Below are 13,628 nucleotides of genomic sequence, written 5' to 3' on the forward strand. Positions count from 1 at the left end.
TTGTTCAGGCCCTCCCCTCTGCTTGGAGCTGTGAGGATGGTCCCTGCTTGGCTATGGTGGTGTTGTGGGGCCCAGACTTCAACGTGGATCTGAGTGTGGGCAATCAGCTAAGTCCTGTCCCAGAGAAAACAGAGAGACCTCGGTAGTCTTCCCTGACCCCCTTACCATCTATGGACTGAGAACTCTGGACATTCTGGGTGGCTCTGCTGACTCCCACTGCAGGTTCTTAACTGCAGGGCTGCTCTGAGGCCAGAGCTCCACTCCACACTCACTCTGGTGTGGAAGAGTTCTCTCATCACCCCTTCCAGCCGTTCCTGATGATCAAACTTCCCCCTCTGACATAGACCCAGGCACCCAGCCTGGCTGTACTGTGCTGCAACTGTGGTTGTGCTATGGCTTTTTCCAACTCCCCTCACCCCCATTCTGGTGGAACAGACCTGTCCCAGAGATCTTCTAGGTTGTCTTAGATTGGGAAATTGTATCACTCCATCTTTCTGTGGGGTTATGACCTTCTAAATTTTGACTAGAGTCATAATTTGACAGCTTTTGGAATTTTGGGGGAAACGAGTTTCCAGGAATTCCTGCCTTCACACTGTCTGTCATCTTGGCTCTACCCCCTCTCACTGGGCCCATGTTTCCACTGGAATTCTTTTCCCTTTTCTCTGGTTGCTGCCATCATACTTTGGTGTATATTACAGTGACCACTACTTTTTTCCCCTTCCAAACACTGTCTCATACCCCAGATAGATAGCTAGAAAAATTTATACATTATAATACAAATTTACTAATAGATAACTTATTTAATTCTTACTTTGTTCTAGGGACTGTTCTAAGCAATAGGATTCCAAGGAAGCAAGAATGACCTTGACCTCAAGGAGTTTGCATTTGAATATAGAAAGACAACACATAAAGAGATATTTTACCCACAGCTCCATGGTTTGGGGATGGCCAAGAAGTGCTTCTAGGCAAAGATGAAATAATGGTTCATTCAGCTATTAGGACTCAAAGCAGTTCATGGGATGGAGTCCCAATTTTCAGTGGGGATGATGGCTTGAGTTCAAGGTTTATAACCAATGCTTATAGAAACCATAAGAATGAACTCTTTGGGATTCATTCCACATACTCCTGTTTCAGCTCTTCAGGGTCAAGAGGAATGAGTCCCATTCTTGGTGTAGTGGGCCTAGAGTCAAGAAGACTCTACTTCCTGAGTTCAAATCAGGCCTTACTGCTGTGTGACCCAAGACAAGTCACTTAATCTTGTTTGTCTCAGTTTCCTCATTTGTGAAATGAGCTGAAGAAGAAAAAGGTAAACCACTGGAGGATCTTTGCCAAAAAAACCCCAAATAGGATCAAGAAGAATTAGACACAACTGAAAAATGACAAAAACAATGAAGATTTCATGGGCTATATACTCCATTGATTGACCACTCAGTGGATTATCCTCTTAATGATTCATTATTAGAACAATGGATTATTTACTCAGTGGCTCATCTGCATAATGAATTATGTAATTGATGGTAATAAACCACAATAGTGGTTGATTTGCATGGACTTGGGTGCTGATTGGTGGTCAGGGAACTGAAGATTGACTAGAACAGTGGTGTCCGACTAAAAAAAGAAACAAGAATCATTAAAGTATATAAGGATACTTGCAAGCCACAAATTCACTTAGAAAACACACTTATTAACATTATCTATGCTCTATAAATTTTGAACTTTATTTCTCTTCTTCTTTCTGCTTGATGATAGAAACAGTAACATCCTGATGCTCACCCTTTTCTCTCCTTTTCCATAAGGAAATGCTTTTTGACACTGTTCTTACTAGTCCTACCATGTCACTTTATGTTAAATTCTCTGTTTCTCCCTTTCCATTCTTTTCCTTGATATTGAAAAAATGAGTTAGAGGGTTGACTTTTATTTCTTATGTTCTTCATCTTGTTTGTACTTGTGTCTGTCTGCCTCCCAATCTGCTCTATCCTCCTCCATCATTTCAACTCATGCCCTAACAATCGGAAAGTCATTATATAGGAGTCATTTTTGTTAGATTTGTATGTTTATCATTGAATTAAAGTTTCCCCTAAAAGTTCACAGAGTTGGTAGTTCAATATATACTAATTTGCTATGTTCATTATTGACATAAGAATTTCCCTATAAACTCAGATGAAAAGATTTGAGAAGAAACTCTCAATCTACCACTTCATGGGCACTTGTTTTTGTACTTTTTTCAATGTACAGTTGTGATGACTCCTCTCTCAAAGAGCTACTGCTTGTCAAAGAGGGTGACTCTCTGGGAGGGGGAGAGAGGGGATTTATGGGGTACTATTGTAGTGAATGAGAATTGGAGTCTCCAATAGAGATCAAGAGGCCTTGAATAGTGATTTAATTCCCATCTGCCTTGGGAATTAACACTGCTCAGGATTTACTACAGATTACTGCAAAGTATACAGATTAAAACCTTTTTATCCTCCCAGAGAAGCACAAACACTTTGAGGACATGAGTGAATAACAAAAGGCTAGGTGAGGTTGCTTAGGAAACAGAGACAGACAGAGAGAGATAAGGAGAGAGAAAGAGAGACAGTCAGGAAGAGCTAACTGGCCAGGGAGGGCTGGTGTCGAGGGGAGAGGCCAGGTTTTTATAGTTTTGTCCATTATCTGGGTACTGAGGGCAAAGGGGAAATCTCTCCCCCCCCTTTATCTGATCAAAACCAGGTAAAAAGATTGGAAACTGGGAATCTGGAATGAGGAGATGCTACAAATTTTACATTTAATAATGGAACAATTAGGAGTTAAGTTACATCTCAGGAGCAGATAACACTTTGCACTTTAACAAAATTTAACAGACTCAAAAGATTGCAAAATTTGTTTCTAAAAGCAAATTTCCTGTATTCATAATTCTCTCCATCACTATAGTGATGTAAGAAACAGTAAACATTAATTAAATCTTTTAAAATTCCCTCATAGTCAAGGGTGTGCTGGGAAATGTTCAAAAAACAATATTCAAAAAAAAGTATGCCTGGTCCATTTTCAAATTTAGTCTTCATGAGTAACATTTCCCCCTCTCACTTTTTAAAGTCTAGAAATCAACAAAACAATAAATTGGTCTCTGATCAATTTTCACATTGAAAATTTTAACACTTCACTCTTGAAAGTTGGTATCAGTTAGATCTAACACACCCATGCTATAACATGTATTTGCATATAATCCTGACAAAATATCCTTCTCTCTGGGACAGAGCTTCTTAAAATGGGGGTTGTGAATTTATTTTTGCTTGATTTTATCATTTGATCATTGTGCTTTAATATCATTGACTTTCTTTGCCATTCCATGTATTTTATTTTATGCATTTAAAAACTTTATTGTTAGGGAAAAAAATCCATAGACTTCCCTGATTTCCATAGGGTTTCAGGTGAATTTAAGGTGAATTTCTTAATCTAGATCAAAATTGTATAGTTATTTTAATAAAAAATACACAAAAATTGCATGGTTATTTGCAGGGTTCAGTTCTGCAGACCTAGTAATACTGGGGTCTCAAAAAAGATCCTAGGATTCCTAGAACCCCAAACAATGTGAAGTTGCAGAGATTCAGTAGAGAGCAGTTGCTTCACAGATTGAAATGTGAAAATCTATTCTTATTCCAAATCCAGTGCTCTTTCTACCAGTTGCCATTAGACTATTTGCTTTGATGGTAGGATTACAGGGTAACAGGATTATAGGATTTGGAGTTGGGAAGAACCAGTTCTGCCTTTATTTTAGTGATAAGGAAATTGAACAGAACTAAGCCTTAAATGGATGTTTCCTGACTCCAAATCCAGTACTCACATCATTACTCTATTCTGTCATTAGGTTACATGCTTAGTGAATTATCCATTCAGTGATTATCTGTGTTATCTACTTGGTGCATTATTTTCTCTGAAGAATCATTCACTCAGTGAATTATCTTAAAAGTGTTAAGTTTATCTGTTGGTGGGTTATTTGCTTAATGGAATCTTAGACTCATAGACAGACCTAGAGAAGATTTTTGTTGTTGCTGTTGAGTCTAGTCCTACTCTGGGGTTTTCTTTGCAGAGAAACTAGAATGGTTTGCCATTTCCTCGTCCTGCTCATTTTACTGATGAGAAAACTGAGGCAATCAGGATTAAGTGGTTTTTCCCAGGATCATACACCTGTATTTGAGACTAGGTTTTAACTCAGGAAGATGAATTTTCTTGACTTCAAGCTTGGTATTCTTTCCACTTCTCCACCTAACTTCCCATTACTTAACAAACTCACTCATTTTGCTAATGAACACATGGCAGTAGCTGAATTAACATTGGAACTCAGGTCTTTTTTTTAATTAAAGATTTTATTTATTTTGAATTTTACAATTTCCTCCCCCATCTCACTTCCCTCCCCCCTACCCCACCCCCACAGAAAGCAATTTGTCAGTCTTTACATTGTTTCCATGGTATACATTGATCCAATTGAGTGTGATGAGAGAGAAATCATATCCTTAAAGAAGAAACATAAAATATAAGAGATAACAAGATCAGATAATATAATAAGATAGCAGTTTTTTTTCTAAATTAAAGGGAATAGTCCTTGAACTTTGTTCAAACTCCATAGTTCTTTATCTGAGGTATGGTATTCTCCATTACAGACAGTCCCAAATTGTCCCTGATTGTTGCACTGATGAAATGAGTATGTCCATCAAGGTTAATCATCACCCCCATGTTACTATTAGGGTGTACAGTGTTTTTCTGGTTCTGCTCATCTCACTCAGCATCAGTTCATGCAAATCCTTCCAAGTTTCCCTGAACTTCCATCCCTCCTGGTTTCTAATAGAACAACAGTGTTCCATGACATACATATACCACAGTTTGCTAAGCCATTTCCCAATTGAAGGACATTTACTTGATTTCCAATTCTTTGCCACCACAAACAGGGCTGCTATGAATATTTTTGTACAAGTGATGTTTTTACCCTTTTTCATAATCCCTTCAGGGTATAGACCCAGTAGTGGTATTGCTGAATGAAAGGGTATGCACATTTTTGTCGCCCTTTGGGCGTAGGAACTCAGGTCTTCTGATTAAAACTTTAGATTTCTTTCTATTAAAGCTAAAATAATTTATACTTAAAGGGTCATGGATCAATGGGTTATCAGATCAATGTGTTATTCACTTAGAGGTTCATCCACTGAGTGGGTTGGTTATATGTTGGGTTGATTAATACATTTAGTGGTTCTTCTAATCACTTATTTAACCACTCAGTAGGTCTCAGTGCATATTTGATTGGTTGACTATCTACTCATCTATTATTTGACTTCCCTTTTGTATCTAAATTTTGGGGGCTTGACCCACATGAATTCAGCAATCTCTCAGCAGGTTAGCTCAACCAACTGCTTATACATCAATTATGAGTTTCATTAAAGTACTGTCTTCAATTCATGTTAGATTCTAAGCACTGAGAGGCAAAATGTAACTTCAAAGAAGTCAGAAAGTCTTGAGTTCCAATTCTGCCTCTGAAGTATCAGCTAATCAATCAACAAATGTGTCTTTATTAAATTATCATTATGAGGAGTGGCTAGGTGGTACAGTGGATAGAGCACCAGTCCTGGAGTCAGGAGTACCTGGGTTCAAATCTGGTCTCAGATACTTAATAATTACCTAGCTGTGTGGCCTTGGGCAAGCCATTTAACCCCATTGCCTTGCAAAAACTTAAAAAAAATTATTGTTATGTGCCAGACACTGGGGATACAGACTTCAAAGAACTTATGTTCTAAAAGAAAGAGACAAGTATGATGATTATATATCTAAGAATATGAAAAATAGATACAATTTAAAAGATAATTTTAAATTGGCACCAGCAGCTTGGGAGATCAGAAAAGGTCTCATGCAAGTATGAGATTCATCGTTTTTTTTTAGGTTTTTGCAAGGCAAATGGGGTTAAGTGGCTTGCCCAAGGCCACACAGCTAGGTAATTATTAAGTATCTGAGACCAGATTTGAACCCAGGTACTCCTGACTCCAGGGCCGGTGCTTTATCCACTACACCACCTAGCTGCCACCTAGCTGCCCCCTATGAGATTCATCTTGTAAGGAAATTAGTGATTCTAAAAATCAGAAGTAGGAAACAAGTAAATTGCATGGGGGGCACCACAGACTAGAACCACAAGCAATCTCAGAACTCCAGTAAACTCTCTACCCATATGAGTTATAAGTGGATTGTTGATCTGCATTGGCAGAGGAAGGTTTCATGTGGGAAGATATCTGGACTACTGAAATCATCTGCTCCTCCTCCAAAAATATACTGCCTTTACAACTCACACAAAGATTGTGAAGACATTACCTTCTTTGGGCCTCATCATAGTTTTGATTGACGTACCTGGTACATTTTGTCATCCTTGTTTTACAGGTGGGGGGAAATGAGATAAGAAAGTCATCATGGCATAATGATGGTGAGAATAACAATGAAAATTTACATAGTGCTTTAAAAATTGCAAAACACTCTATATAATTAATCCCATTTGAGCTTGACCTTGGAGTCAAGATTCAGGTCTTTCCTCTGACACCTACTGATTCTCTGTACAGGGATAGTCTCTGTTTCCCCATCTGTAAAAATGAGTATAATAAAAACCCACAACCGGGTTGTTGCAAGGATCAAATGGAATAAAATATAAACTACTCTGAAAATACTAAAGTGCTACATAATTTTTGTGATTGTGCTCCAGGAAGCTATTGAAGACTTTAAGTTGCACAGAAACAAAGAATGATTAACATGGATGAGGTCTGTGAATCTAGATGTACCTATTATGGGAGCATGAATGAGCAAGTGTAAGTAACTGAATTAATGCTGAATTTGAGTAGGAGTGACTTCTGGTATGAATCCTGAAAATGCATTGTTTCCCACCAGTGTTAATTCCCAAGTTGTTTCCTTTGGGGATTTTCTTTTTGACACCAGAATGAAGATCATGTCAGAAAGCATGGACTCCCAGATGGGGTATTCGAGGCCAAGAGGAGAGTGAGTCCCAAAGAGGGGAAAGAAGGCTCATGAGTTTATGACAACAAGCTGAATCTTCTTCTTGGGGTCTTTGGCTCTTTTCTGGCAAGCCATAGGACTGCCTCCTCAGAGCACTGAGAGGGAAGCATCTCCTCTCTCCAGCCCCACCCCCATCTTTCCTGCTCTGAGAAAGTGCCTTGAAGTTTGATTCTCTCTAATCGGTGCTCAGAAAGGGAGAAATGCATCTGTCTCTGGAGCCCTGTCAATCTCAGTGGTAAAAGGTTTGGGCAAAAACATATTTTATTGTTCTTGCTGTCAGAAACACAAAGATTTAAGGGACATGTGACTCAGTAATTGCTGTGGACTTTTTTTCTTGACAATAAACATAAAACTTAAAACTGTATTAAAATCATTTGACAATTTTTATGCTTTCACAGCCTAGAATGAATAATGGGTTTTTTGCATATAAAATGCACTCTCTCGTCACCCTATAAAACTGTCAGAAATAAATTCATCAAAAAAAGATTATATAATTAAAAGTCGCTATTCTTGGCTCCCCCTGGTTTGGATTGGAATCTCTTGTTTGTCAGGGGTTTTTTTCCTAGTTCTAAATTACGGTGTCTGGAGACAACTTGCTTTGTTTGGGGCTGATTATGAAATGAAGGTTTTGTACAGAGAAAAGCTGCTTTTCTCTGGCCAGTCGATTGATGCAATACCATTGCCTCTGAACATACTAAGAAACATAGCTTTGGGCATAAGTGGTCACAGGATGTATCCAAACAGATTAAAACACTCTTTTTCATGTGGGTGGTGAGTTGTTGTGAGACATTAGAGAATCCTAGAATCTCAAGTTGGAAAAAGCCTTTAATGCTATCTAGTCCAACTTATACTAAGAGATTCTTAGTGTGCTCTCCTCCAACAAGTGGTCAGCATGGGAAACAGTACTTATGAAAGGGACCAGTTCTACTTTGGGACAGCTCTTCAGAGATATTCCTCACAATCAATCAAATTCTAGCATTTTTCAGCTTTTACATATTGTTCCTAATTCTTCTCTTAGAGATCAAATAGAACAAATCCAGTCCCTTTTTTTTCTATGGCAATTTTTGACATCCTTGAGGAGCATAATCATGAATCACTAAAGTATTTTCTTCCCCAGGAGGAAAAAAAATTTCTAATTCCTTCAGTACATTTTTATATGTCATAATGGTTCCCTCCTCTTCCTAGTCATCCTTAATTGGGGGCATTTCAGTTTGTAAATGTTCTTTTCCTAAAAAACAGTGCCCAGAAATGAGTTCAATATTTTAGATGTGGTCTGAGAAGGACAAAGGATAGGGTTACTGAATCACCTCCCTCATTTGGAATATTTTTGATTAATGCAGGCTGATTGCATTAATTTTGGGGTTTGCCAAGTGGAATCATTGACTCATATAGAACCTGCAGTCCTACTGAATCACTTACATAAACTGTTATCTATCCACACTTCTCCTATACTATATTTAAAATGTATTTTTAATAAAAGAGAATGACGTTTTATTTATCTCTACAAAAGTTGATTAGACTTGGTCAAACATTGAAATCTAAGGATATGGTTCTAAATCTAAGGACATTTGGTTCATGATTTTGGCATCCAATGTGCCTGAATATACTGTACAATGCAACTTGTAGCTTTGTACCACCTGCATTTTGGCAAGATTACCATTAAAAATGTGTTTATTTAATTGAGGATCACAAAAATCTTACACTTGGGCTCAATAAATCAACTTCATGAGGACAAGATGAGAGTGGCATAGTTAGCTGTTTGTCTGAAGAAAAAATCTGGGTGTTTTGTTTTGTTTGATAAGCTACAAGTTCAATTTGTATTTATAAAAACAAAGAAGCCAAAAAAAGCTGATGAAATTTTGGGATGTGTTTAGAGAGACAACTCTCTAGGAATGAGTGTTGTCTCAACTACATTCTGTTCTCATCAGCCATATCTATAGTATTATATACATTTATTACTATAGTTTAAGAATCAGAATGGCTAAGGAAATAATGTGAACACATGCATATGTGTACACAATATAAACTTGAACATACATATATGCATACAGTACATAAATATACACCCACAGTTGTAGATTATACATACACACACACACACACACACACACACACACACACACACACACACACATTGGAAGACTTAAAGGGTTGAGTACACTATGACTTTTTAAAATTAGGTAGAGAACTGTCTCATCAATAAGCATTAGACTTATTCTGTTTGACCCCTAAGAACAATGAATATGGTTCAATATTAGGAAAACTGTTTGCATACTCAATTATATCAACAACAAACCTATCAGAAATCATATGATCATATCAATAGATGCTGAAAAAGCTTTTGACAAAATACAGCATCCATTGCTATTAAAAACACTGGAGAGTGTAGGAATAAATGGACTGTTCCTTAAAATAATTAGCAGTATCTATTTGAAACCATCAACAAGCATTATATTCAATGGGGAGAGGCTAGAGGCATTCCCAATAAGATCAGGGGTGAAAGAAGGGTGCCCACTATCACCACTACTATTCAATATTGTATTAGAAATGTTAGCTTCAGCAATTAGAAAAGAAAAAGAAATTGAAGGAATTAGAATTGGGAAGGAAGAGACAAAACTATCACTCTTTGCAGATGACATGATGGTCTACCTTGAGAATCCCAAGAAATCATCCAAAAAACTACTGGAAACAATTAGCAATTTTAACAAAGTTGCAGGTTATAAAATAAACCCTCATAAATCCTCAACTTTTCTATATATGTCTAGCAAGAAACAGCAGGAAGAGCTAGAAAGAGAAATCCCATTCAAAGTAACCTCAGACAGTATAAAATATTTGGGAGTCTATTTGCCAAGACAGACTCAGAATCTTTTTGAAAACAATTATAAGACACTTCTCACACAAATTAAATCAGATTTAAATAACTGGGCAAATATCAACTGCTCATGGATAGGGAGAGCTAATATAATAAAAATGACAATTCTACCAAAACTAAACTATCTGTTTAGTGCCCTACCAATCAAAATTCCAAAAAAAATTACTTCAATGAGTTAGAAAAAATTGTAAGTAAATTCATATGGAGAAATAAAAAGTCAAGAATTGCCAGGAGCTTAATGAAAAAAAGTGCAAAAGAAGGTGACTTAGCTCTACCTGATCTAAAATTGTATTATAAAGCATCAGTCATCAAAACTGTTTGGTATTGGCTAAGAAATAGAGTGGTGGACCAGCGGAATAGATTAGGTGTAAAAGCAGGAGATGATTATAGTAATCTGCTGTTTGATAAACCCAAAGAGTCTGGCCATTGGGATAAAAACTCCCTCTTTGATAAAAATTGCTGGGATAATTGGAAGTTAGTATGGAAGAAACTTAGACTAGACCAACACCTCACACCCTTTACCAAGATAAGATCCAAATGGTTACAGGACATAGACATAAAAAACAATACTATAAGCAAATTAGAAGATCAAGGACTAGTCTACCTGTCAGATCTATGGAAAGAGGAGCAGTTTATGACTAAGGAAGAGTTGGAGAACATCACCAAAATCCAATTAGATGATTTCGATTACATTAAATTAAAAAGCTTTTGCACAGATAAAACCAATGTAACCAAGATCAAAAGAAATGTAGTAAATTGGGAAACAATCTTTACAACTAATGATTCTGACAAAGGACTTATTTCTAAAATATACAGAGAACTGAGTCATATTTTTTTTTAGTAATTATTCTTTTTATTTGATTGATGTTGACAAACAGACATCTTTACTTTTCAATGTGTTGTACAAACATAGCTCTATTAAATAATATGAATGACAAACAGTAATAGATGAAAATTAAAACAGGATACTAATTTATCTTAGAGTGTCAAGATGGATTTTCTCTCAAATTCCCCTTTTTTATAACTTTATATCCTATGTTTAGGATGTGGGGGGAAACTCATTAATTTATTTTGTTTTAGGTGCAAGTCTTTAGAGTCTCCCAAAACCCTAAGAGTCTTGATTCCCTTTTGTAATATTTAAAAAATGTCAGATGAAAATAAATCTTTCTAATAAGTACACTATGGAAAAAAAAGCTTAAATGAACCATTTAGGGTATTCTCTTAATTGCATCAGAATTTTTCAAGTCCTTAAAGTTCAACCTTCATTTCGGATGTGGTTTCTTTTTTTTTAATTTATTTTTTATTCTCATTTTGTACAAATGTATTTTTACATTAATAAAATATTCTTGTTTACAAGTAAACAAAATACCCCTCCCCCCATGAATATAGATAGACTTGCTTGGGCAAAAATGGAAAGGGGAGAGAAAAAAAATTAAAATTAAAAAAATAATAGTAATAATTGTAGGTGTGGCCAGGTGGCGCAATGGACGAAGCACCAGCCCTGGAGCCACGAGCACCCGAGTCCATATCCAGCCACGTAGACCCAACAATCACCCAGCCATGTGACGTGCAAGCCACCCGATCCCCACTGCCCTGCAAAAACCAATAAGAAGAAAAAAAAAGACCCAAAATAAAATAAAATAGTAATAATAGTAGGGGTGGCTGTGTGGCAGACAGAGCATTGGCCCTTGAGCCAGGAGCACCTGGGTCCAAATCTGGCCCAGACACCCAAAGATCACCCTGCTATGTGGCCGCAGGCAGGCCACCCAGCCCCACTTGCCCTGCACCCTCCCCCAAATAATAACAAAAAATGTGCTTCAGTCTTTGTTCCAACACCAACAACTCTGTCATGGCTGGATCACATTCTTTATGATAAGTCCATCACAAAAGTTACTTCCATATTTTTCCAACATTGACATTGCTGATCACAACTCCCTCCTTTCTTATTTCTCCACTACCATGTACTATATTTTCTCTCTCCTTTCACTCTGACTCTGCTGTAGGGTCGCTGAGTGGCGCAGCAGACAGATCCCTGGTCCTGGGGCCAAGAAGCCCTGAGCCCCCATACCACCCCTTAGGCCCAGAATCCACCTGGCCCTATGGTCCTGGGCAGGCCTTCCAATGCCAGCACCTCGCAAGAAGTAAAAAAAAAAAATGTGTTATATCTGACCACTCTTCCCCCATGGTCCATCCTCTCCTCCTTCATTCAACTCCCCCTCTCCCCCCTGTCCCCCCCCCCCTTCTTACTCCAGATGTCTATACCCCATTGAGTATATTTGCTGTTTCCTCTCCTAGCCATCTCTGATGAGAGCAAAGGTTCCCTCATTCCCCCTTTGCCTCCCCCTTCCATATCATTGCAATAGCTCATTGTAATAAAAAAATCTTATTATATGAAATATCTTGGACTATTCCCCCCTCTCCTTTTTCTTTCTCCCATTACACTTCCCTTTTTTTCTATTGAATCCATTTTTATACCATATTTTATCTTCGAATTCAGCTTTCTCCTGTGCTTCAACTATAAAAGCTCCCTCTACATGCTCTATTAACTGAGAAGGTTCATATTAATATTATCAGTATCATTTTTCTATACATACAGTTCATCCTCATTAAGTCCCTCATATTCCCCCCCTCTCCTCCAATCTCCATGCTTCACCTGAGTCCTGTATCTGAAGATCAAACCTTCTGTTCAGCTGTGGCCATTCCAAAAGGAACCTTTGAAATTCCCCTGGTTCATTGAAAGTCCATCTTTTTCCCTGGAAGAGGACATTCAGCCTTGCTGGGTAGCTCATTCTTGGCTGCATTCTAAGCTCTTTTGCCTTCCGTTATATTGTATTCCAAGCCCTACGAGCTTCCAATGTAGTTGCTGCTAAGTCCTGTGTGATCCTGACTGCAGCTCCATGATATCTGAACTGTGTCCTTCTGGCTGCTTGTAATATTTTCTCTTTGACTTGGGAGTTCTGGAACTTGGCTACAATATTCCTAGGGGTTGGTTTTTTGGGATCTCTTTCTCAGGGGGGGATCGGTGGATTCTCTCCATTTCTATTTTGCCCTCTGCTTCTAGAATATCAGGGAAATTTTCCTGTAGTAATTCTTTGAAAATGATGTCAAGGCTCTTTTCCTGATCATGACTTTCAGGTATTACAATAATTTTCAAATTATCTTTCCTAAGTCTGTTTTCCATATCAGTTGTTTTTTCAATGAGATATTTCACATTTTCTTCTAATTTTTCATTTTTTTGGTTTTGAAGTATTGATTCCTGATTTCTGGTAAATTCATCAATCTCCCTGAATTCTATTCTTTGTCTGAAGGATTTGTTCTCCTCAGAGAGTTTTCTTATCTCTTTTTCCATCTGGCCAATTTTGCTTTTTAAAGCATTCTTCTCCTCAATAACTTTTTTGAACTGTTTTATCCATTTGACCTAAGCTGGTTTTTAGCATGCTATTTTCGTCAGCATTTTTTTGGATTTCCTTGACTAAGCTGCTGACTTCATTTTCATGTTATTCCTGCATCTCTCTCCTTTCTTTTCCCAGTTTTTCTTCCAACTCCCTCATTTGATTTTCAAAGTCTTTTTTTGAGCTCTGTCATAGCCTGAGCCTAATTTCTGTTTTTCTTGGAGTCTTTAGATGCAGGAGCTTGTGCTTCCTCATCTTCAGACTGAGTATTTTGATCCTTCTTGGGCTCATTTGCAAAATATTTCTCAATAGTCTTCCTCTTATTTCTCTGCTTGCTCATTTTCCCAGCC

General features: G+C 37.6%; 1 long non-coding RNA gene across 15 annotated transcripts in view; it reads left to right on the plus strand.

Annotated features, from left to right (window-relative positions):
* LOC141505604 (uncharacterized) overlaps positions 1-13,628 on the plus strand; it is a 419,909-nt gene that overhangs the window by 181,946 nt on the left and 224,335 nt on the right. For 4 of the 15 annotated variants that reach the window (XR_012473638.1, XR_012473644.1, XR_012473635.1 and 1 more), the window contains one exon: positions 9-12,054. The exons of 8 other annotated variants lie outside the window; for them this stretch is intronic. This is a non-coding gene — a long non-coding RNA (uncharacterized LOC141505604). Of the gene's footprint in view, positions 1-8; positions 12,056-13,628 lie in introns of those variants that run through there. 3 more of the 15 variants (XR_012473636.1, XR_012473637.1, XR_012473647.1) reach the window with 3 other exon arrangements.

This window comes from Macrotis lagotis, chromosome 1 (genome assembly GCF_037893015.1).
Source record: "Macrotis lagotis isolate mMagLag1 chromosome 1, bilby.v1.9.chrom.fasta, whole genome shotgun sequence".
Taxonomy (NCBI): Eukaryota; Metazoa; Chordata; class Mammalia; order Peramelemorphia; family Peramelidae; genus Macrotis; species Macrotis lagotis.